Here is a 24,092-nt window from a genome sequence, read left to right on the forward strand (position 1 = left end):
TTGGACATTTTGGATTGATTCAGAATCGTAATAAATAAGAATCACGATTCGGACATGAATCGATTTTTTCTGACACCCTAACAACAACCCAAGCAGACAGCCAGACTACTACATCAACGTATCGAAAGTAGACATCTACTTGCTGCAGCCTGATAAAACGATGGAATTCCCTTGAACTTTTCCAGTTGCTGGCATCCTCAGTGCTGACGCACCTGCGTTCTAAATAATACCTGCCTTTCCAATTGCACCCAACATCCTCCACCTGTTTGGAGGAGATCAACTCCAATATCACAGATACTGTAGATACACAGATTGCGTTCATCATTTCTCAGCAATACCTACCTTCAACTGACCTGCATGGCCTCAGAAACATGCTGAATCAGCATAAAAAAATCAGGTTGTATGACCCCCTTTTAAAGATGAACAATAACAACACATTGTGAGAATTTGGAAAAACCAAACGGAAACCACCCAGGAGACGTTCTTGGGTTTTAATTTGTAGTCCATTATTTGGAGGCTGTAGTGCACAGAAGTCGGTGTATAAGCAGCCAGAGCAAGAATGTCAAGAGGGTGGTGATATGATCTCTGTTTGAGCGAGACGAAACAAAAAGAATTAAACTATGGAGTGTAAACAATAAAAGCTCTAATGTCATGGAGCAGATCTCCAATCAATACGTCTGCTGCTGTTTTTAGATAAGAGCTCCTCGCCCGACGTATAAGAAAGAAGCAGCAGCCTTAAGGTATATATCACACTATCACAGTAGATAACTGGGAAAACAGCATGAGCAAATTCAGGATGAAATATACAACAGAAGGAGAAAGGAACATCGGAATTAAGGAACAGATAGAACATGTGGCCAGAACTCCTCGTCTGTACTGCCAATCAGCGATGGGAAACTTGAAACATTGCTCAGAAATGCTTTGACAAGCCCATGTTTTGAACACTGTTTCAGAGTCTGCATGAAAAGGAAGACACAATGTGCTTTGCTGCCACCTGCTGGATGGTTCAGGAATGTGCACCCATGAGAAATGATTAATTTCATATTTAAAGACTACAGAGACAAATTTAGCAGGCAGGGGTTAAGTGGGCTTGTTTCCAGCATGGAAGGTTCTCAGTTCAAACCACACCCTTGCCCATACCCCACTGAATAAGTTAGGGTATATGGAGGAAGGGCATCCAGTGTGAAACATGCAGATCCATCTCGGATCTGCTATGACCCCAAGTGAAAACAAGGGAACAGCCATAGGGATTTATTTAGAGACAAGTAGTCAAAGATTTACGGGTTGGCTGTAGTGTCCTGTGTTGTGTTGGTTCCAACCCAATATCATGACATTTCGTGATGGCATCATGAAAAGTAAATAAATCTGTTGGTTCATGCTCCCGTCATGAAAATGTGGCACTTTTTTATTTTGTGACAGTATCACAAAATAAACATCCTTCTTCCATCTGGACGCTGATACAGTGTTCCACGGTTTAATAAGGTCAGACTGAAACATTCTTTAGTGCATCAGTTGATACTTAAACGAAATAAGGAGCTTAATCCATAACAACATTATCAAGGCTGCAATGCGAGTAAATTTTTGTTCTTTGGATTGTTTGTTTGTGAAATATCTGTGTCTTATTTGTGTTGTTTATGTATTGTGTTGTAACGGAGCTACTGAATATGTAGGAGAAATTTTGGATCTCTGATCTGACAATAAAGTATTAACTTATAAAATGCGGGGTGACAATGGGGGGGGGGGGTGGATAGAGGGTCTGTGGGGGTTAGGTTATGACAAACTGTGTCACAAAACTGTGACTCATTTTGTGACGGGAGCTTGAAAAAAAAAAAGCATGCGACTGGGCTGGTTGGTCCAGTGGAATTTCATACGGTTGTGGTCCAACTCCCCTTGGCAGCAGACAAATAGCAATTCTAATCTGCACCTGGAAGACTCAGTTGTACATGGCTGTATTTTACGGCGGTCTGTAGTTGTGTCTGTAGATGAATCTGACATCCCGCCAAACCAAATGATGTGAGCAATGGGAATTTAGGTGAATATGCAGACTAAATCAAATCAGTCACACGGGGTCAAAGTCAAAGCTTAAAATAGAAAGAAAGTTCATGATCTAAGCTCCACAACAATAAAACACCAAATTAGAGCGGCCAATCTAAAGACAATTTTGACTAAACGCCCCGCCACTGATGTGCTTGTTTTGGCCACACAACCTTTGTCTTTGATCTTTTACAGTGCGCTGTGCCTCTCCCTACCTCACCTCTGTCTCCCAGCCTTTGTAAGCTCGCCACGTCCCTCTCTACCTCCTACTCTCGTTTCCTGCTGGGCCCAGGAGGACATGGGCATGCTCCCTCCAGCGCGGATGAGGGGGAGGGGTTTACAGGGTTGGAGCTGCTCTCCGGTGCCCTCATCACTGATTTTCTCTGATCGCATTTTTCATTGTGCAGAAACTGATTTCTTCTGGAGTTCAGTGGAAGTTGGAAGAAAGACTTTTGCATTACCGTGCTTAAAAATCAACCAATTAACCAACTGATAGACGCGAGTGCAAATGTACTCTCTGGGAAACGTAAAGTTCTCAGAAGGGATGTAACAATTAACCGATATGAACTGAAAGTCAATTTTGAAGTAATAAATACGACTATAATGATACGCAGACCTCTGAATGGATTTAAATGTATCATGAACTGGTCAAATGACCATTTTTAAAGTTATGAATTGGTTGAGTGAAGCTGCTATGCTGCTACTTTCACATTTATAGTGTCTTCAAACCATCGTACAACTTAAAACGTCAATGTGAGACTCTTGCAAGAGTCGTCACAGCAACGTTAGCACAGCATTGCCTGTTCCATACAAAACCCTAAGCAACATGTCCAACAACGCCAACAAGATTTACATGGTGCCTAACATCGAACCTTTGAAAGGGATTTGATTCTATAAGGACAGAAAGTTGGACAAATGCCTTGCTTGTTCAGTGAGACGGTATGATGAGACCTGGGCAGACCATGAAGAATCTGCTAAAATCGCAAGACAAACATGCAGAGATGAAACAATTTTTTCAACCACAACTTGGCCACAAGGTAGATTTTTGAAGATACTGTGTTTTCTGGAGTATAAGTCATGTTTTTTAAACTAGTCTGGGAGGCCTTGTGACTTATACTCCAGTGTGACGATTTATAAAGGACCTTCCCAGGAATCAAAGCAGTAAACAAAATAAACTGGCACTGCCCCTCATCTGTAAAACTATGATGTAAATTTTAAATATGTGACTTCATTTGTTTATCTTGGCATCCATGCAAATGCTAACGTAAGAGGTGATGATAGTGTTCATGTGCAGCTTAGAGGTCTGTAGAGCATGACTTCCGTCAGCACTAGTGTTGTGTCAAAATATCTTGTAGTACACAACAACTGTTTTCGTATTTTATGAATCCACCAAGACGTTGTAGTGCCGGTAAATTTGTTCAACATACAATTAACACTTTTGTTGCCAGGTGAAGAGAACAATGCTGCTCCTTTGTAAACAGACTTTGTAAACACCCTCATACAATGTTTTCAAATCTGACGGTTGGTACAAAAATATCCATTTTAGAAACGCATTTACATTATTATATGTTTAGTGTGTAAACTGACTGTAGGTGTTTGTTTGTCTATATGTGGCCCTGTGACAGACTGGCGTCCTGTCCAGGGCGTACCCCTGCCTCATGCCCTATGACTGGTGGGATATAGGCTCCAGCCCCATCATGACCCGTAATTGGAGTATAGATGAAAGAATGAATGTCTGTCTGTACATGTAATTTTTATTCCTTTACTGTTTCTTTTATGGGCCAAGTGCCTGAAACAAATAAAGAAAATGCCCAAAAATCCCAAATGAAAGAGCTGACAATACAGACTAAAGATGTAACTTATATCAGGGTTTTTCCTCTTGAAGAGGCATTTTTAAACAGGTGCAACTTATACTCACAATGTGGTAAGTGATGGTAATTTTATCGAATTGGAAGCTGAATGTCTCCAGCAAACAAAGAACTGTAGTGGACTGCATCGTACTGCACCAAATCAAAATGTTCCATAATAAAAAGTCCTGTCCTTGAACTGTGTTGTTGCCCATTTATTTATATATGTATCATATCATTTTATAAGGGAGAAGTCCCAGCATGCATATTCTGGAGTGTGCAGAACAACACTGTGCAGTACAGAAATACTGTAACAAATGCCGCTTTGTGCCAAAAATGGGGCTTTCATTTTTTCCCCCCAGATTCCCTACACAGTAAGTTGTTTTTCCAGTCAAGCTCCACTGGAAAAATACCACAACAGCGATCAAAGTGTTTATCAAAGCAAACATAGAAATATGGAGCCAAAGAGAATCTGAAAAAAATGGAACCGTAAATGATTTCAAAATCAAAAGCTCTGTTTCACATAGCTAGCGAAGTGGAACTGAGTAAATCAAACACCAAAGCCTGAAAATGCACCAAACTGAGTGAAATGCACACATCTTTGTGGTGCAGATATGAAAGGAGACACATTTGTATGGCTCATTACCAATGGGTTTATGGTAAAATAACTCAGCCATCTGATAAACTCGCCCTGATTGTTTCGGAATTAGAAACGTATGCTCCCGCAGAGCCTGGTGCAGATGGCTCAGGATCTCACTGGTTCCAAAAATGGCACAAAGTGAAAAATATGAGCATACTGAAACAATCATACTTCAGTAGGTTGCAGTCGTCTGAGGTGGAACTTGGCTGAGCACCTGCATATAATGTGATTTATAAGAGCATTTGTAGTCTGCTTCTTTAAATCACCTGTTGCCTGTCAGATGTACTGTGGGATTTCACAATTGTTTTCTTTTATATATTTAAATACAGAGAAAATGTGTCGTCCGTGTCCAAAAAGGCTTACCTCAGTGCTTATTGTTCACTATCTATCACAGCTCCGTGGCTGAGACGGGCTCCCTCCCGATTTTAGTGCGCACATTTGCTGCGCGACCTTTAGTTAACTGTCTGATTTGCTATCAAATATATTGGCTCTGCTCGCTCTTATCTCCTAGAGAGAGCTTTGTGCTCCCTCTGACCGTGTTAGACATTTGTCCACCTCGTTGGCTGGCTGGTTCAAACAACTTTGCTGCACTTGGAGATAATTGGGAAGAACGGAACATCTCTGAGTTGTTATTTATCTTCACTAAGGAGGTTATTATTATTATTATTATTATTTTTTTTTTTACCTGCAACTGTTTCTTGGGTGGTTAATGACATTACTCAAAAATCAACTTAGTTATTGATCGTCATGAAATTTGGCAAAAAGCTTTGCATCTGGCCTGGAATGGATCCATATAAAATAAAGAAACTTAGAAGCCCCACATCTGCTGAGGTAACGATAGTCTCTGCAGTCCAACAGAAATGGGCAGTCAGAATTCTGACATTCCCATCAGATGTTTGTGACATCATAAGATGGTCTGTGCTTAAGTCAACACTGTTGGTGTAACCTGGATATGCTCGGATGTTTGTGATGCCTCAATGAAGAGAAAAGGAAAACCTATCTTGCAATGTTAAAGAGAGAGTACGTAAGTCTTTAAATCCCCTAAACTTTCCTTTTTGCTAAAGCTTATAGTTAGGGCTGGATCAGGTGACCCTGAACCATCCCTTAGTTATGCTGCTATAGACGTAGACTGCTGGGGGGTTCCCATGATGCACTGAGTGTTTCTTTCTCTTTTTGCTCTGTATGCACCACTCTGCATTTAATCATTAGTGATTGATCTCTGCTCTCTTCCACAGCATGTCTTTTTCCTGGTTCTCTCCCTCAGCCCCAACCAGTCCCAGCAGAAGACTGCCCCTCCCTGAGCCTGGTTCTGCTGGAGGCTTCTTCCTGTTAAGAGGGAGTTTTTCCTTCCCACTGTCGCCAAGTGCTTACTCACAGGGGGTCGTTTTGACCGTTGGGGTTTTTCCGTAATTATTGTATGGCCTTGCCTTACAATATAAAGCGCCTTGGGGCAACTGTTTGTTGTGATTTGGCGCTATATAAATAAAATTGATTTGATTTGATTTAAATGTAACTATAACGCCACTGGTACATATAGAATTTTTCCTTATGGAAAAATGCTGGGAGCTATATAAATAAATTGATCTGAATTGAATATAATGCTTTCAGCATTTACAGTGGGTAGAACAAAATGGTCTGCATGTGGGATGTGGGATGTTTCTATAACAACAATAAACAGCTGATGACTATCTTATAATGTATGGCAATAAAAAGCCCTCACCCTCAACAATAACCAAGTGCCTGTCCAATCTGCCATCACAGATAAGGTTTTTTGTCCCTGTTGTGTTTGATTTTGAGACAAATCAGCAAAAATTAACCTCTCCTCCCAGATGCCTGAAAAGGCACTGCAGTGATGTCACAGTGTTTTTCTGAAAAGTTCAGGGATTTTCAACTTAAAAGCGCTCAGAGCGACTGCACAAAAAAGAGTCCCACTTTGAAAAAAGACATCTATTTTTTTTATAAGCAGCTGTATGTGCTCCGTTCTCATTTAGAGCAGTTGAAAAAGGACGCTGATGCCACTACATGGACATGTGGCCTAAGTCTGGTTGCGCACCCACCTATCTCAGAACGCATTGAGCCTTATGTGCCTTCTTATGCTCTGTGGTCTCAGGATGCAGATTTAGCAGTAAGAAGATGTACATGGGTTTTAGACAGCCGTCTCGCACTTCATTTCTATACTCCAGTCACAAAATGAGTCACATTTTAGTGACACTTTTTTTTTTTAATTTTACTATTTCTACACCTACCCCTACCCCTAACCATAACTCCCACAGACCCCCTGTATCATCCCACATTTCATGGTCCCATCATGAAATTATTTTTTGGTCCCGTCACAAAAACGCCACATTTTCGTGAGGGTATCATGACCCATAGATTAATTAACTTTTCATGATGCCATCATGAAATGCCATAAGACTGGGTTGATTTTAGAGCAAAGGTCACTCCTACTTGGTGGAACAGGTTCATATTAGAAAGTCCACAGTGCTGTTGAATATTTTAATTCTAGTCTTAAAACGTATTTATTTTTTGTTCCTTACAGGTAATGTGTGGTTTTACCTCATTTTAACGACATTTGTTGGTCTACATGATCTTTGTATTTGGTGTTTGAAATGTTTTTTTTTTCCACTCCATGAATGTTAAATATTTGTGTACTGTTGCATTTTTAATGTTTTTGCCTGAAAGTGCAATATAAAATTAATGTTATTGTTATACAGTCTGTATGGGCCCTTTGTAACATTGTGTTGGTGCTTATCAAAGGAGACCAATGTGAAAGAATGGGATAAAGAATCATCTTTAAAATAGAGATGTGCTTCAGAATTTAACTATTCTCTGTCTGAAGGACAACATTTCGAGATAACCTCATTAAAATCTTTGCTCCACTTTCTCTGAGATGATCACATGACCTCCATCCTTCTCTGCAGTTTAGTGGACATATGCAGCATTTAACAATGACCAGATTTGAGGGGAAAATGCTAAAAAAGTTTGGATTTGCTCTGGAGTATAAAGCATTAAATTTAGAAATAAATTAATCTCTGGCTTGGAAATTTAAATATATTTTCATACAGCTGCTGAATAATGAACGGACCAATATTTACAACAGCTGTTAAAAATATTGGACGTGGCTGGGAATAAAAGTCCTTTAATGTAATTATGGCGAGTTCATTCCATTCCACGTGGATAAAGGGTCAGATCCAGAGCATTTTTAAACAACATTTTAACATTATGTGACAACTTAATGCTGATTATCACGAGGACTGCACTCGTTCTGATTTCTAGCAACTTTCTGAGCAGACCAGGCTGCAGGAACGGTGTGACTCATCCACCAAAGGCATTATATATTAATCTGAAAGTAACTAAATATGAAAAAGCTCCTGCTGGGCTGCAGAGCACAGCCTCTCCCTTTCTTCATCCTCGCTGAGCTCCAGTGATCTGACTTTGCACTCAAGCTGAATGTGATCTGATTAACACACTGTCTGCTGACCCAGAGCTTGCCCTACAACCTTAAATCTTCAACACCTGCAGGGATTCAGAAACACCAAGGAGGAGGTTGTCTCAGGGCACATTGTGGACTTACTCACACAGACTCGTCTGGAGGAAGGAGGGAGACCGTCTTGGCAAAAGCTCCACCTATCTGCTTTCCAACACATGTTCAGCATGCTTTGATTTCCATAGAGTCCAGACAAACACTTTGATCCATTTGGAGACTATAGTTGTCAAGAAGCTCACTCACTCTGTCAGTCTGAAGTCAGCACAACTCTTCTTTGAGAGACGGCAGAAGATACGCAGACCTTTGGTCTTACCTGTAAATCAGAGCTTCACCTGTGTCATTTCATCTCAGAGATTTAAGAGCTGCTGGGGTTTGGGTTTTGCCACTTGATGATTTTATGCTATGATGCAATAAATTGCACTAATCAAATTAAAAGGTAAACTAGCATGTTGTCCATGGGGATCCACGGGCTCTAGATTGGATCGTGGTTATAAAATAGGTAGCTGACATTTTCAAGGGTGGTAATAAATTAAGCAACGTTTCTATAATGAGTTGGAATGGTGTGTGAGTCCAGAATGTTTTTAGAACCTTAGACCTCGACAATTTTTAGAAGAGGAACTCAATCCTTTTATTTCCTGTTAATTATATTATTTTTAAATGTTAATTTACTGTCTTAATATATTTTTAAATATTTAGGTTATTGTTAGCATATACACACTATTATTATTATCACTATTATTATTATATTTTATTATGACTTCTATTTTGTCATTTGATTTTTGTCATTTTATTTTTAATTGGACCACAATGGAAATGTGTATTGTTTAATGTATTTACAATTATATTATGCACTTACACTGAACTTAGTAAATAAAATCACGCACTCACGCTTTTAATATAAAGATGATTTACTGCCCACTGCTGGAATTGCATGTTAGTCCAGAATGTAATTAGCACGTTAGCTAATATCCGTAGTTTCTCCAAAAATATTAGTCCTATCAACATTCTGTTTTGCCGCCATTCATCGTTGATCCAAAACACATAAACAGTCCCCAGTCGCATGCATGTACAGCTTTTTTTTCTGCATTTTGCTGCAAGCACATGCTTTTACACACACGCACAAACAGAGATGGCGGTGGAAGACATCAAAACAATACTCTTTACTCATGGTAACAACAACATGACACTTAACTAAACTGAGTGGCTGGGAGGTGATGGTCTAGTGGTTAAGGTGTTGGACTTGAGATCAGAAGATCCTTGGTCCAAATCCCGGCCTGACTGGAAAATCACTAAGGGCCCTTGGGCAAGGTCTTTAACCCCTTATTGTAATGAGCGCCTTGTATGGCAGCGCCCTCACGTCAGGGTGAAGTTTGTAAAGTGCTTTGAGCGTCTGATGCAGATGCTATATAAATGCAGTCCATTTACTACAAAAACACAATCAATCAATAACACTAAAAACACTGTCAAACTAACATTAACCACAATAACGTTTTAAAACCTAAAACTTGAACTCCAGTAGTGCATTGCAACACAATGTCCATTGTTTACTGGTTAGCTAAAATTGCGAATTTCTCCAAAAATATTAGTCCTATCAACTTTCCATTTTCACAACGTTCATCCTTGACCCAAAATACATAAGCATACCAAATGACAAATGTCAGCTCTCCCCACTTTCACCGTGATTGAAGCCACACGCATGCGCGCGCACACACACACACACACACACACACACACACACACACACACACACACACACACACACACACACACACAACACACACCACACACACACACACACACACACACACACACACACACACACACACTTGGCTATCATAATATAGATGTAATTTTTACTCACACAATGTTGTCTAAAAGGTAAGCATTTGTAATGTTTTTATTGTAATAGCTTGGTAAAACAGTTGCATGTCCATTCCTTCTTATAAGTAGCTGTAAAAGTATGTTTATGATAAATTTAACATCTCCTTATAATCGTTCAGATAAGCTATGCTCTCATGTGGTGTGCTGACGCAACCACTCGCACTCACACGCAGTGTTTTTGACTTGTTTGCGCAATGTTCACTTGAAGTTCACTTAATTAATGTGTGACAGAGATTTTGAACATTTCAAAATCATTTCAAAACAAAACATTTCAAAACAGTTGCGATCATCTGCCATCTTTAAGTCAACAACTGTGTGTTGTGAGTCGTGAGTACTGTTGCCTCTGTAAGAGTGCAAAAGCAAATGTGCATGTGCAGAAATCTCAAGGTCAAAAAGTGAATGCACAGCCAGAACAAGAATGTAAACAGCAGAGAAAAGCTCAGAGCACAGAGGGAGCACTGCTTCATTCTCTGCATAGGATGTCACTAAGCCACTAAATCTTTTAATTGAAAATAGCTGTCTTGTCTTGATATGATCAAGATAGCCATCTTGAAAAACAAGTCAACTGTGTGGTGAGTCGTGAGTACTGCTGCCTCTTCAAAAAGAGTGCAAAAGCAAATGTGCAAAAAGCTCAAGCTCCAAATGTGAATGCACGGCCAGAACAAGAACAGGAGAGAAAAGCTCAGAGCACAGAGGGAGCGCTGCTTCATTCTCTGCACAGGATGCCACTTAGTCACCAAATCTTTCTATAGAAAATAGTTGTGTTAGAGCTTTAAGTTGCCTTTATGTCAGGGGTGCTCAAGTTTGGTCCTCGAGAGCTACCTTCCTGATACTCTTAGTTGTCTCTCTGCTCCAACACACCTGAATCCAATGAAAGACTCGTTAGGAGGCTTTTAATGAGCCTTTCATTGGATTCAGGTGTGTTGGAGCAGCGAGACAACTAAGAGTATCAGGAAGGTAGCTCTCGAGGACCAAACTTGAGCACCCCTGCTTTATGTGATCAACATATTTTCTGGCATTCTACTGAAAATGTCTGGAGAAAATCAGTCAATCTCACGGTATTAAAAAGCCCCCCCCTCTCTAGTATCCACTGTTGGAGTCCAGTCATAGATGAGAATTAAAATGTAATGGCTACTTCATTTTAAAAACACTGATCTCACCATAAAGTTTCACGTTTAATGGGCTGCAAACTTTTGGAGTCACACAAACACCAGTGCTCACATAATTGGTGGAAGTAATTTGTCCACCTTGAGTTACAAATCTTAATTTTTACATTTGTTTGGCACCATTACAGCCTTTTATTGTTTATTCTCCCAGTTCTTCACACCATAAAAAAGGCTTACCTGGCATTTAAGGATTTCCCTGTTTGTTTGCAATTTGTTTTGAGAGCAGCGGAGCTCAGCTGGATAGAGTTGGGAGAGTCGGGGGACCTGTTGAAGTTTATAACTACCGTGGGTCATCTGTCAGCAGCAGGACACTTACAGTTCAGTGGTTATGATCATTCCCTCCCCTGAAGTAAATCCATTCACCCACTGCCTGGTACGTCTGTGTTATACGCACTCACTGGTGGGAGGTGAAGAAAATCTAATCTTTAACTTTGCCGATGTTTATCTTCCGTTGACTTTTAGTGTTTTGGTTTGAACAAACTGAGTCGGGAACGGAGGACGTAGTGTTCCTGCAGAGAGGGAAGGTGCCAGGGAAAATCAGCCAGATCGCCTGATACTTTCTTCCACCTCACATTTTCCCCTCTTTTTCTTTTGCTCGCATGTGTCTGTCGCCTTTATTTTCTACGGCTGACCTGCTTCTTCTCACGCTCGGTGAATATTCCTGGATGTGAGGACATGAAGGGAAGCTCCTGAACCCGAAATTTCTTCCAAAACCATTTGATTGCTCCGCAGTTTGAGGCGAATGAGTTGAGAATCACGGCTGCACAAAAATAAAGGGGATAAGTGTAAGAAATTGAGTTTCACTTTATGATGACCCTTTATTTTGCAGACTTGGTGCAACAGTTCAGACTGTTTAGTGCAGCAGATAAGTGTGAGAATTACCCCGTGGATCACAAAAGCACAAAATTTCGTATAAATACTTCTGAGAAGCTGTGAATCACATGAACACAAGCAAATATAGGTGATTACGGTGCTAAATCATTAAATGTGATGCCACTAAACACAAATGTATATGTATATTTTTGTTTGGTGAACCTGTTTCATATTGTCGTACCTTGACAGAAAGTCACAAATTTACACAAAACATGGTTACATTAGAGACAGACATTAGTCAGTCCTTGTCATTTTATTTCTTTGACACCACATGACTTTAAACGAGGCCTATAAGTGAATCAAAATGGCAGATTATTAGAAATTATCTAATGTAAGCACTACTGACATATATTTCATATTTGCAGCTTGATTATGCTGTAAAGCTCAGTTTTAGCACTTGTATTCACATTTGGTCAACCGTTGGCAGCGAGTACTAGTGTTCATCCAAAGGACACGGCTGACTTTAAAAAGCAAAAACACTACCTCTACTACTAAGCCTTTAGACCCCAAATACTACTGCACGTTCTACATCATGCATGCACAGTTATTAAAAAAATGGTAAAAAGCATGAAAATATTGCCTGAAGTTAATTTCAGATCCCCCCATGGTGAAAACATATTTCTGGGCGTCACCTTGGAAAAAAAATGGTGGCCATCTTGAATAACTGAAGTGGCTAATAGTTTTTTTTTTTTTTTGCCAAATTTGATTTGGTGCTTGTAACACAAAATGAAAGATTCTTGTGATATATGCATTTATCTGCTGCACTTGTTGAGATTTAGACCTCAGGTCAGGTCTGGGAACACATGATGGTGCTGCGTGTCACTGCATACACCATATGACAGAACTGCCCCGGTCCTGGATTGCAACCAACTAGGCAAACATTTTAGCTTGTTCAATGACCTACATGTTGTGTGGGCCGCTGAAGAGGAGGTACTGCTGGCCCACCACCACCAGAGGGCGCCCTGCTTGGAGTGCGGGCTCCAAGCACGAGAGGGCGCCAGACCCAGAGGAAGTGACAGCTGTCACTCATCACACCAGCTGTCACTCATCTACACCAGTACTTAAGCCGGACTGCAACTCCACCTCCCCGCCGAGAAATCGACTACCGAGAGGTAACTTCTCTGCTGACTCATATCGTTGAGTGAATTCTGAACTTCTGTTGCAGCCGGTATCCTGTGGTGTTCGCCCTTATCTGGGGAATTGGCGTGTGGCGTGACGACGACGACTGCGCTACAGATAAGTGGTTACACAAGGAGCTGCACGAGTGTGTGATTCGGAGGTGGAGGTCCTCCTCCTGACTGTGTACAGACTGTAGACCACTGAGTGTAAGGACTTACACTCATTCATCTTGTCTCTGCTTTTTGCCAGCAGTGGGGTCCGTGCTACGACACCTTCCCAACAGGATTTCTCGGCCTTCAAAGTTCTCGTTTGAATATTTGCAACTACCACCAAGATCTGCACCCGCGGCGGCACCACCCGGGCCCGCGCCCTGGGCTTCCGTGCGCACCGCGGCGACCCTCCTACTCGTCGCGGCCTAGCCCTCGCGGCCCCTGTGGCCCTATCTATCAGCGGTGCCAGAGGAGTACCATGATCTTGCTGACGTTTTCAGCAAAGATCTGGCGCTCACTCTTCCTCCGCACCGACCGTATGATTGTGCCATCGATTTAGTCCCGGGCGTTGAGTACCCGTCCAGTAGGTTGTACAACCTCTCACGTCCGGAACGCGAATCAATGGAGACCTACATCCAGGACTCCTTAGCTGCCGGGCTGATCCGGAACTCCACCTCCCCGATGGGTGCTGGTTTCTTTTTTGTGGGCAAGAAGGACGGCAGACTCCGTCCATGCATTGATTACAGAGGGCTGAACGAGATCACGGTTCGCAACCAATACCCGTTACCTCTGTTGGATTCAGTGTTCACGCCCCTGCATGGAGCCCAAATCTTTACGAAACTGGATCTTAGAAATGCGTACCACCTGGTTCGGATCCGGAAGGGAGACGAATGGAAGACGGCATTCAACACCCCGTTAGGTCATTTCGAGTACCTGGTCATGCCGTTCGGCCTCACTAACGCCCCCGCGACGTTCCAAGGTTTGGTAAATGACGTCTTGCGGGACTTCCTGCATCGGTTCGTCTTCGTATATCTGGACGATATACTCATCTTTTCCCTGGACCCTGAGACCCATGTCCAGCATGTATGTCAGGTCCTACAACGGTTGTTGGAGAACCGGCTGTTTGTGAAGGGCGAGAAGTGCGAGTTCCAACGCACTTCTTTGTCCTTCCTGGGGTTCATTATCTCCTCCAACTCCGTCGCCCCTGATCCGGCTAAGGTTGCGGCGGTGAGAGATTGGCCCCAACCAACAAGCCGCAGGAAACTACAGCAGTTCCTCGGCTTTGCAAATTTTTACAGGAGGTTCATCAAAGGTTACAGTCAGGTAGTTAGCCCCCTGACTGCCCTGACCTCCACAAAAGTCCCCTTCACCTGGTCGGATCGGTGCGAAGCCGCGTTCCAGGAGTTGAAACGCCGGTTCTCGACTGCACCAGTTCTGGTGCAGCCTGATCCTGATCGCCAGTACGTAGTAGAAGTGGACGCCTCTGACTCAGGGATAGGAGCCGTGCTGTCCCAGAGCGTGGAGGCTGATAAAGTTCTCCATCCTTGTGCCTTTTATTCCCGCAGGTTGACCCCAGCTGAACGGAACTATGACGTTGGCAATCGGGAACTTCTTGCGGTGAAGGAGGCTCTTGAAGAGTGGAGACACCTGCTGGAGGGGGCGTCGTTGCCCTTCACGGTTTTCACTGACCATCGGAACCTGGAGTACATCCGGACCGCCAAGCGGCTGAACCCCAGGCAAGCCCGCTGGTCTCTGTTCTTCGGGCGCTTTGACTTCCGGATTACATATCGCCCCGGGACCAAGAACCAAAAATCAGATGCATTGTCCCGGGTGCACGAAGAAGAAGCCAAAGCGGGGCTGTCGAACCCCACCGAGACCATCATCCCCGAGTCCACTGTCGTGCCGCCCTTACCTGGGACGTGGAGAAGACCGTCCGGGAGGCCCTGACCAGGAGCCCGGACCCGGGGACTGGCCCCAAGGACAGACTGTACGTCCCACCAGAAGCTAGAGCTGCCGTATTGGACTTCTGTCACGGGTCCAAGCTCTCCTGTCATCCCGGAGTGCGTAGGACCGTGGCAGTGGTCCAGCAGCGCTTCTGGTGGGCGTCCCTGGAAACCGACGTCCGGGACTACATCCAGGCCTGTATCATCTGCGCCAGGGGCAAGGCAGACCATCGGAGGACGACGGGCCTCCTCCAACCCCTGCCAGTGCCTCATCGCCCCTGGTCTCACATCGGCCTGGATTTCATCGCGGGCCTCCCGCCGTCCCAGGGCAACACCGTAATCCTCACGATAGTGGACCGGTTCTCCAAGGCGGCCCACTTCGTGGCCCTCCAGAAGCTCCCGACGGCCCAGGAGACAGCAGACCTCCTGGTTCACCACGTCTTGCGGCTGCATGGGATACCTTCGGACATCGTCTCAGATCGTGGTCCCCAGTTCTCTTCACAGGTGTGGAAGAGTTTCTGCAAGGAGCTGGGGGCCACCGTGAGTCTCTCGTCCGGGTACCACCCCCAGACCAACGGCCAGGCAGAGCGGGCCAACCAGGAGTTGGAGCAGGCCCTTCGGTGTGTCACCTCCGCACATCCGGCGGCCTGGAGTCACCATCTGGCCTGGATCGAGTATGCCCACAACAGCCAAGTTTCGTCTGCTACCGGCCTCTCCTCTTTTGAGGTGTGTTTGGGGTACCAGCCCCCATTGTTCCCGCTGGTGGAGGGAGAGGTCGGTGTGCCCTCGGTCCAGGCCCACCTCAGGAGATGTCACCGGGTGTGGCGGACCGCTTGCTCTGCCCTGTTGAAGGCCCGGACGAGGGCCAAGTCCCATGCGGACCGCCGACGGTCCCCGGCCCCCACGTACCAGCCCGGGCAGGAGGTGTGGCTGTCAACAAAGGATATCCCCCTCTGTGTGGACTCAACCAAGTTGAAGGACAGATACATTGGACCATTCCCTATCCTCAAGATCATCAACCCGGCCGCAGTGAAGCTCCGTCTCCCGGCTTCGCTGCGGATTCACCCTGTCTTCCACATGTCCCATCTCAAACCGCACCACACCTCGCCCCTCTGTACACCTGGACTCACGCCGCCTCCTGCCCGGCTCATCGACGGGGAACCTGCTTGGACGGTCCGCAGGCTCCTGGACGTCCGTCGTAAGGGCCGGGGGTTCCAATATCTGGTGGACTGGGAGGGGTATGGACCTGAAGAACGCTCCTGGGTGAAGAGGAGCTTCATCCTGGACCCGGCCCTCCTGGCCGATTTCTACAAACGTCACCCGGACAAGCCCGGTCGGGCGCCAGGAGGCGCCCGTTGAGGGGGGGGTCCTGTTGTGTGGGCCGCTGAAGAGGAGGTGCTGCTGGCCCACCACCACCAGAGGGCGCCCTGCTTGGATTGCGGGTTCCAAGCACGAGAGGGCGCCAGACCCAGAGGAAGTGACAGCTGTCACTCATCACACCAGCTGTCACTCATCTATACCAGTACTTAAGCCGGACTGCAACTCCACCTCCCCGCCGAGAAATCGACTACCGAGAGGTAACTTCTCTGCTGACTCATATCGTTGAGTGAATTCTGAACTTCTGTTGCAGCCGGTATCCTGTGGTGTTCGCCCTTATCTGGGGAATTGGCGTGTGGCGTGACGACGACGACTGCGCTACAGATAAGTGGTTACACAAGGAGCTGCACGAGTGTGTGATTCGGAGGTGGAGGTCCTCCTCCTGACTGTGTACAGACTGTAGACCACTGAGTGTAAGGACTTACACTCATTCATCTTGTCTCTGCTTTTTGCCAGCAGTACCAGGTTCGACAGCCGAAGACAGAGGTCACCTGGGGACTCGGGACTTGGCGGCTCCGGTGTTCTTCAGACCGTTGGTGGTGGAGGCCGTGTGGGACGCGGCCTCTCTCTCGTCGGGGTCTTCTATCTTCGAGCCTGCCCACACGTCACCTGGTGTTAATTGACTTTGCAATTTCTGTATATTTAGTTGTGTATTGTCACAACATTAAATTGTTACCTTTTGGCTTACTCATTGTCCGTTCATTTGCGCCCCCTGTTGTGGGTCCGTGCTACGACACCTTCCCAACACTACAGGCCTTAAAAATGGAGGGACGATGTATAAAAGTGTCTCTACTTTCTAAAAGGTCAACGCAACATTTTTGTTAAACCACCTGTAGTAAAACTAAAAGTCTGCAGTATTGATTGATTGTTTCATTTGAACTCACTGTGATGGTGCACAGAAACAAAATTACAAAATCTGTGTCACTGTCCAAATGCTTGACTGTATATCTGCATATTCTATTCCTGTATATTTTCCTCCCTCTTTCACAGTTCCTCCCACCGTCTCCTTTCCGAGGTATCTGCACACGGAGCAGACTGCACACTCTGCCAAGACTTGCAAAACCCAACGGCTTTCCCCATTCCTCCGAGCTGGATCAGACCTCTCCAGCATCCGTCACTACAGGATACTATTTCACTGCGTTAACAAATTTCAGATGGAGAGCTGTTATTAAGTGGTCTGGGACGAAGACCTGCTCCTGTTTACTGGGGCCTCAGGTATTTGTGTCCCCAAAAAACACTGCAACTGCTCGGGGTGTGCACGTGCATGTGTGTGTGTGTATTTACATAGGTTTTCAAGTCTTGGTTTGTGAGCTGCTACCTGCAGCCACAAAAGCCCAGTCCTCAGTGATGAATGTGTAATTGTTATGTACATAATTAAATTTTCACAATTGTGTATTGTTTTCCTTATAAATTATTTGGCAAGATGACTCAAGATGTTCAGTTTTCATGACACATATATACGTCCTAGTTCCTGCTGAAGCCGTCAATTTTCTTTACAAATGCCTAAAATTGGCCCAGCACAGAGGAACTGCATTTGGTGCATCACAAATTGAATAATCAGTTACAGAGGTTTGTGTGCAGGCTTTAAGGACGGGTTCATTTGCATTTTGTGCACCAATCTGCAGTATAACCAACAAGTCTGATAATTCTGTGTACAAAAATAAGATTTGTACACCTTAAAATGGTGCCTGAACGAAGTAAGTATAACAATTCTAAAATACACTCGGCCATATGAGCATTGTCTTCTTTAAATAAATTGCAGTTGTTTAATTGGTATCCCAGTACAAAGTATATATAATTATATATTTATTGTTATTTACATGAATTATCCAGATCCTACTCTCTTATGTACAATCTGTACATGTTCAATCAAGCTCCTCTATTTTGTCACATGATAATTTCACAAGGACGACAACGGAAATAAGCGTTTATGCTTTATTATTATCTGTGTATCATTGATAAATTCACCTTTATCTGTTTCTAATAATGTTCCAGAATAAACTCAATCAATCAGTCAATCATAAACAGTATTTCATTACGTTTTAATGGCATCTGCAGGAGGGCGTGCCTGTGCACCTACTTGAGCTTTTGACAAGCGTGGAAGTTAGCTTTGAATTAGCATAAGTTAGCGTGCACGTGAATTTGAAGACTCTCGCAGTAATAAAAGACGGACAGACGGATGGATGGATGCAAAGTCTTCGCAATACCTGATGGCCTCACGTAAAAATGAATGACAAAATTGGATGAGGTGAGCGGTGCTGCTGGTGTGGGCGCAGTGTGGTTACCGGTGTTTTTCAGTCCTACACAGATTGTGATTTTGTAATAAAAGGCAGCAGTGAGGATAAAACACACTAAACAATCGTGACAGCTACATAGAATAAGTTTGTATCACACTCTGGGACGTGAAAACCTCTAATCCAGTGCACGTGTTGTGCACTGAGAAGTGATTATACTGAGAGCCTGAAACTATTGGAGCAACTTCTGCAGTTGGAACATTTCATGCTTTCAAAAAAAAGGAGGATGACCAAGTCTCCACTGAAGGTTTGGAAGTTCATGACTGTACTGCTGGCAAATGGGCCAACACAAGAGAACAATTAAAAAGAACTTTTACTTTTAAAAGCTGTTGAGTATTTCTTTTACGAGGTCTGATTAAACTATCGTACCTTTTTATTTTTAAAAAAACCATATGGATTTGAATCACGTGTGATTGCGTCAGGTAAGCTTGAACCCTCGTGCGCATGCCTGAGTTTTTCCATGCCTGTCGGTGACGTCATTCGCCTGTGAGCACGCCTTGCGGGAGGAGTGCTCCACCCCCTTCGTCGGAGTTCTGTTTGTGCAGAAAATGGCGGAACGCTTGGAGCAACGCTTTTGCATTAAATTCTGCCAGAAACTTGGCGACAGCCAAGCAGAAACGATTCGAAAAATACAGACGGCTTTCGGGGATGAAGCCATGAGCACCACACAGATTAAGGAGTGGTACAACCGGTTTAAAGATGGATGCTTAACGGTGGAGAGTGAGCCGCGCTCTGGCCGACCATCGACGTCCCGAAATGAGGAGATCATTTCCAAAGTAAATGCTGTGGTGATGCGGGACCGTCGAGTGACCATCCGAGAAATTGCGGAGGAAGTGGACATAAGTACTTTTTCGGCACATTCCATTATTAGAGAAGATTTGGACATGAAGCGAGTGGCTGCGAAGTTCGTGCCAAGGTTGCTGACGGCGGAGCAAAAGCACCTCCGTCTGGAAGTCTCACAGGACATGCTGGACTCCATTCACACTGATCCCAGTTTTATGGACACCATTATAACCGGTGATGAGTCCTGGGTGTACGGGTACGACCTGGAAACCAAGTTCCAGTCGTCACAGTGGAAGCATTCCACGTCGCCATGACTGAAGAAGGAGCGCCAAGTGCGCAGCAACGTGAAGGTTATGCTGACTGTTTTTTTTGACTCCCGTGGTGTGGTACACCACAAGTACGCGCCACATGGTCAAACAGTAACGAAGGAGTATTACAGAGATGTCCTCTGTTGCCTCCGTGATGCTGTAAGGCACAAGAGACGGGAGTTGTGGGCCACAGGAAATTGGCGCCTCCACCACGACAACGCGCCAGCTCATTCCTCCAATTTAATTCGGACTTTTTTGTCTCAAAACCAAACTCCTGTGGTTCCACAGGCTCCATACTCTCCTGACATGGCCCCTTGCGACTTCTGGCTGTTCCCAAAAATCAAAACACCATTAAAAGGAACGTGTTTTGAGACAAGGGAGGACATCATGGCTGCAACGACGGCGGCGCTGTGCGCCATCCTGAAAGAGGCGTTTTTGGAAAGCTTCCAACAGTGGCGACACCGCTGGGAGAAGTGTGTGGAGTCCCAAGGAGACTACTTCGAGGGTGATTAGGTTTCCAACGCTCCAGGTAAGCCAGTTTTTTTTTCCCAGCCAAAGGTCCGATACTTTTCTCACAGACCTCGTATATTACATATGATTGTAAACATAACCACAGGAAAGACCTACTTTTCTTTCTGCAACCAGCACAGTCAAGCAGGCATTGCCTTCTTGTTCTCGTTTTCTTTATTATGAATTAAGTTGAGTCCAGGAGTGTGTTCCCAGAGTCACACATCACCGCGTTCACCGCACCACGGAACTGCCTTGGGTCCTAGATGACGGCCACCTAGGCAGCCAACCATTCGATCCTCACCTCTCACACGTAGCCGTCTATCTGATCTTGTTCGGTGAAACATGGGCATTGCCTTGGCCTTCTTCAGATGCTGGCGCCCTCAACACTGAGGCACTGGATCAGGTTCAGAGAAATGCACCATGTGGTCAAAATGTCACGACACTGCCTCTCTACACAAGTGATACTCCTCACCTAAGTCTCCCAAAGAAACCGGTTATTTCTGACAAAGATTTCTTGTTAATAGCATAATAAAACCCACAAAAATTATATACAGCAACATAAAGCAGCATATTTGTATAATTGTCGTATTGAAAATCTGTGCCCCTCCCACAACCAATTCCTCATTTTTAATCCCAATACTTTACCCTTTACCCCTTCCAAGAATATTCTGATTTCATTGTCATCTGTCACGTGAACTTAATTATAAATGGACTACATTTATATATATATATATATTGCTTTTCCATCCGAATCAGAAGCTCAAAGTGCTTTACAATGATGCCTCATATTCACTCATCGATGTCAGGGTGCTGCCATGGAAAGTGTTCGCTACACTTTCGAATTAAGGACCTTACCCAAGCATCCTTAGTGGTTTTCCAGTCTGACAGGGGTTTGAACTGAGGATCCTCTGGTCTCAAGCCCACTGCTCAACCACAAGACCTTCACCTGCTACACCTGTAGCTAGTTACTCAATTACTGCTGCCTCTGGTCCTTTAGTTCCTCTAAGACCTGCAGTTTATACTACTCTTGAGTACCCAAGAATTTTTTTTACTTGCCTGCAACCAGAAACCCCATGAAGTTGCAGTTACGTTTGTTGACTATTGTTACTCAACTCATTCCCTTACTGTTACTTCAACGTTACTTAACTTTGAGTTACTTGGTGCAAAAATTTACTTTTGACAATGAGGATCAAAGATCAAAGGCCTCATCCACCCCTTCATTCTGTTTAAAGGATCAAAGCAGACAAATGACAACAAAAACACAAGTCCTTGGCCAAGTTCAAAGATCAATCAGCAGTGATCAAGATCAAAGGTCAGAATCAAAGGTTAACAACCAGGATCAAAGGATGCTTGAGAAGATGTTAAGAGAATAATGCTCCCACAATGAAAAAGAAAGAGACAAAAGCAAAACGCCATCAAAGACTCAAATAGAACAGATAGTGTCTTGGACCTTGATGAAGATATGCGCTCTCTGAATGCTCCTCTCTTCTGAAGACATGCACTATCAATTAGTTGTAAAAATTCCAGCCGCTGTCCAGTCTGTGCGCCTCTGGGTATGTTGACTCAAGGCTGCTGTTTTTGAAATTCTATTTAAGTGTCCGACTGTGTATCCTTACGTAAGTCACAAATCCAGACGTGCTCCAGCAGCTGGTGTCCTCAAACCGACCCTGACCTGCTTGAAACAAATAATTAAAAAACAAAATCTTTTCTTGGAGGAATGCGTGCTTGTTTGGCGTTTTGTAGCTTTCAGGCTTGTGTGTTATGGTTCTATATATGAGTTTTCCATGTGCTCATATTTTTATACCAGCAGCAGGAAATATCCCAGATTGAAGGCTTATTTATGGCTCCTGTAACGGCACAGCTTTTGCGGTGTTCTCCACAGAGGAAAAGCCATTTTACACAACCCCATAATGTTTGTAGGGATCACAGAATACACAGACAACGGTTATTACATCAACGTAGAAGACATCCTCCCTTCATAACCTCTTAGGATGGAAGACACATAAAATGACCGTCCAGGAATGTGTTCCCGGAGATCCAGACTGGGGATCCATGATAGCAGTTATATAAAGGTGGGTAACACGGGAAGATCTCAGCCAAACCGCAGATCCAGTCTGAATCCTGACCCACTGTGGTTCTCTAAACTTCAGCATGTGAGCCTTTGAACGTCTGTGTCAGGAAAAACCGAGACAACTGACACATGATGAAGTGATGGAACAGACTCCACAGTAGGTGGAAGCAAAGACGAAACCTTACAGTAGCAAATATGCGTCATGCATATCTGACATTTGGGTAAAATAAACACAAAACCCATTCAAAATGAAATTCTCCCATTTAAAAACGTGTGTTTTAGATTCCAGACAGAAAAGAAACCCAATTTGTTTAGATAATTTAACTGCAGTTTTCCTGCAGACACATTCTTTCTCAGTGACTGTGGATATTATGACGGAGCGACTGAATCCAGACCAGATCTTCTGGCTCGGGTGCCTGGGTTTGGGGTCCACACGCACATACACATAAAAGCCAGCACACAGCGGTAATGAATGGACTGGATTCTTACGCACTCATCTTGCTGCACTTATCAGAAGAAATAATATTTCCGATGAGGTTTACAAAGAGCTTGAAATCAAAGCACTGTGACCCCTTTGCCACTGTCATCTGCAACCACTTAAGTTCAATTATGTGCTAAACCGAAAGTGATTTTGGACAATAGAGTCTGTTAGTGAGAGAGGGTTTCCACAATGAGTGTGACAAAAAAAAGATGATCACAACCAGGAATCTGAAAGCTCACATGTTCAGCAAAAGAGAGAGATAAAAGAGATGTAAAAGGAAACAGCGTCTGTGATGGTAATCCAGAGGACGTTCGGTCAACGGCAAAGGTATTTTTTTCTAAGGTACTGATGCTATGGGATGTGGTATTATATGGGTTCCATTACTTCTACTGTAAGTCTACTTACTGTAACATTAACTTTGCCCAATTCTGTGCCGCGGAAATCCATACGGAAGGTTTTTTTCCAAACAGACCCATTCAGCCCCCTTTTCTTCAGCTCTTCCTTTACTCTGTCCATCCTCCTCTGCTCTTGCTATTTTCTTGTACAGCAGCAAGCTGAGTGGATAAGGAGCTGGCCTGCCAATATGTAGACCTGGGTTTGAATCCCACTCATGCTACCTGTCATTGTCCTTGAACAAGACACTTAATCTACAACATCTCAGTCCACCGAACTGTAAATGGGTACCGGTTTGAGCTGGGGAAGTAACCTGTGTCAGAGTGGTGTCCCATCCAGAGGGAGTTTGTAGACTCTCAGTTGTTTGATGCTACAGAATGCAGAGATAAGCACGGCCACCAGGGCCTATATAAGACTTACTTCTTCTTCCTTCGTCCTCCACTTAAGCCTTCAGGCCCGACCTTCATGGTGCAATGCAAAAGTCATTGCCAGCTTCCAATTGATACTTTTGACTACTGTGATTTGTGCATGCGTGAACACCTCACACATCTCAGTGCGCCATCTCAACTGCAACATGCTACATCTGGCCACACTCTGGCTTAAAGGAAACAACAGGTGCCACTCTGGTTGATTTGATGTTATTCCTGCAACATGCTCATTTGTAAGTAGGTAACTTATTCCCAGCTCTCCGTGCCCACCGTCCTGGTTTGTACTGAGATTTCCTGCTATGGACACACCTGAAATATACTCTCGTTGTGTGCCACAGACTGTCAAGACAGACCTCTGCTCTTCACATGGCCAGTCCACTTCCTCAAGATACTTCTCTGTATTTTCTAAGATAGATCTACTTTTGTTGTAACTCTAATTCTTCCCGTTCTTATTCTTTGTAGCATTT

General features: G+C 44.2%; 1 protein-coding gene and 1 long non-coding RNA gene across 2 annotated transcripts in view; one reads left to right on the forward strand and one right to left on the reverse strand.

Annotated features, from left to right (window-relative positions):
- Positions 1-24,092, reverse strand: part of LOC117514790 (nuclear factor of activated T-cells, cytoplasmic 1-like) — a 60,890-nt gene that overhangs the window by 21,970 nt on the left and 14,828 nt on the right. The gene's annotated exons all lie outside the window — the stretch shown is intronic.
- LOC117514791 lies at positions 1,442-10,941 on the forward strand. The gene is made up of 3 exons (XR_004561960.1): positions 1,442-1,646; positions 8,068-8,070; positions 10,929-10,941. It is a non-coding gene; the product is annotated as an uncharacterized LOC117514791 (long non-coding RNA).

Source organism: Thalassophryne amazonica, chromosome 7 (assembly GCF_902500255.1).
Source record: "Thalassophryne amazonica chromosome 7, fThaAma1.1, whole genome shotgun sequence".
NCBI lineage: Eukaryota > Metazoa > Chordata > Actinopteri > Batrachoidiformes > Batrachoididae > Thalassophryne > Thalassophryne amazonica.